A 2500-nucleotide genomic window follows, 5' to 3' on the forward strand; every position below is an offset into this window, starting at 1 on the left:
CACTCTCCCCCTCCCTCCATCCACTCTACTTCCCTCTCCCACTCTCCCCCTCTCTCTCTCCCTCTCCCTCCATCCCTCTATACTCTCCCTCTCTCACTCTCCCCCTCCCTCCATCCCTCTCTACTTCCCTCTCCCACTCTCCCCCTCCCTCCATACCACTCTACTCCCCTCTCTCCACTCTCCCCCTCCCTCCATCCCTCTCCCACTCTCCCCCTCCCTCCATCCTCTCCCACTCTCCCCCTCCCTCCATCTCTCTCCCACTCTCCCCCTCCCTCCATCCCTCTCCACTCTCCCCCTCCCTCCATCCCTCTCCCACTCTCCCCCTCCCTCCATCCCTCTCCCACTCTCCCCCTCCCTCCATCCCTCTCCCACTCTCCCCCTCCCTCCATCCCTCTCCCCACTCTCCCCTCCCTCCATCCCTCTCCCACTCTCCCCTCCCTCCATCCCTCTCCCCACTCTCCCCCTCCCTCCATCCCTCTCCCACTCTCCCTCACCCTCCATCCCTCTCCCACTCTCCCCCTCCCCTCCATCCCTCTCCCACTCTCCCCCTCCCTCCATCCCTCTCCCACTCTCCCCTCCCTCCATCCCTCTCCACTCTCCCCCTCCCTCCATCCCTCTCCCACTCTCCCTCTTCCTCCATCCTCTCTACTTCCCTCTCCCACACTCCCCTCCCTCCATCCCTCTCCCACTCCCTCCATCCCTCACCCACTCCCTCCATCCCTCCATCCCTCACCCACTCCATCCATCCCTCTCCCACTCCCTCCTTCCCTCCATCCCTCTCCCACTTCCTCCTTCCCTCCATCCCTCTCCCACTCTCCCCCTCCCTCCATCCCTCTCCCACTCTCCCCCTCCCTCCATCCCTCTCCCACTCTCCCCCTCCCTCCATCCCTCTCCCACTCTCCCCCTCCCTCCATCCCTCTCTACTTCCCTCTCCCACTCTCCCCCTCCCTCCATCCCTCAACTTCCCTCTCCCTCTCTCCCCTCCCTCCATACCTCTCTACTTCCCTCTCCCACTCCCCCCTCCCTCCATACCTCTCTACTCCCTCCCACTCTCCCCTCCCTCCATCCCTCTCCCACTCTCCCCCTCCCTCCATCCCTCTCTACTTCCCTCTCCCACTCTCCCCCTCCCTCCATCCCTCTCTACTTCCCTCTCCCACTCTCCCCCTCCCTCCATCCCTCTCTACTTCCCTCTCCCACTCTCCCCCTTCCTCCATCCCTCTCTGCTTCCCTCTCCCACTCTCCCCCTCCCTCCATCTCTCTCTACTTCCCTCTCCCACTCTCCCTCTCCCTCCATCCCTCTATACTGCCCTCTCCCACTCTCCCCCTCCCTCCATCCCTCTATACTTCCCTCTCCCACCTCCCCCCTCCCATCCCACTCTACTTCCTTCTCCCACTCTCCCCCTCCCTCCATCCCTCTCTACTTCCTCTCCCACTCTCCCCCTCCCTCCATCCCTCTCTACTTCTCTCTCCCCCTCCCTTCATCCCTCTCTACTTCCCTCTCCCACTCTCCCCTCCCTCCATCCCTCTATACTTCTCTCTCCCACTCTCCCCCTCCCTCCATCCCTCTCTACTTCCTTCTCCCACTCTCCCCCTCCCTCCATCCCTCTCTACTTCCTCCTCCCACTCTCCCCCTCTCTACTTCCTTCTCCCACTCTCCCCCTCCCTCCATCTCTCTCTACTTCCATCTCCCACTCTCCCCTCCTTCCATCCCTCTCTACTTCCTCTCTCCCACTCTCCCCTCCCTCCATCCCTCTCTACTTCCCTCTCCCACTCTCCCCTCTCTACTTCCCTCTCCCACTCTCCCCTCCCTCCATCCCTCTCTACTTCCCTCTCCCACTCTCCCCCTCCCTCCATCCCTCTCTACTTCCCTCTCCCACTCCCTCCATCCCTCTCTACTTCCCTCTCCCATTCTCCCCCTCCTCCATCCCTCTCTACTTCCCTCTCCCACTCTCCCCCTCCCTCCATCCCTCTCTACTTTCCTCTTCCACTCTCCCCTCCCTCCATCCCTCTCCCACTCTCCCCTCCCTCCATCCCTCTCTACTTCCCTCTCCCACTCTCCCCCTCCCTCCATCCCTCTCTACTTCCCTCTCCCACTCTCCCCCTCCATCCATCCCTCTCTACTTCCCACTCCCACTCTCCCCCTCCATCCATCCCTCTCTACTTTCCTCTTCCACTCTCCCCCTCCCTCCATCCCTCTCTACTTCCCTCTCCCACTCTCCCCCTCCCTCCATCCCTCTCTACTTCCCTCTCCCACTCTCCCCCTCCCTCCATCCCTCTCTACTTCCCTCCCCCACTCTCCCCCTCTCTACTTCCCTCTCCCACTCTCCCCCTCCCTCCATCCGTCTCTACTTCCCTCTCCCACTCTCCCCTCCCTCCATCCCTCTCTACTTCCCTCTCCCACTCTCCCCCTCCCTCCATCCCTCTCTACTTCCCTCTCCCACTCTCCCCCTCCCTCCATCTCTCTCTGCTTCCCTCTCCCACTCTCCCCCTCCCTCCATCC

General features: G+C 62.5%; 1 protein-coding gene across 1 annotated transcript in view; it reads right to left on the reverse strand.

Moving 5' to 3' along the window:
- The window catches only part of LOC113816350 (insulin-like growth factor-binding protein 7), an 11347-nt gene that overhangs the window by 886 nt on the left and 7961 nt on the right, over positions 1-2500 (reverse strand). The gene's annotated exons all lie outside the window — the stretch shown is intronic.

This window comes from Penaeus vannamei, chromosome 18 (genome assembly GCF_042767895.1).
Source record: "Penaeus vannamei isolate JL-2024 chromosome 18, ASM4276789v1, whole genome shotgun sequence".
Lineage (NCBI taxonomy): Eukaryota > Metazoa > Arthropoda > Malacostraca > Decapoda > Penaeidae > Penaeus > Penaeus vannamei.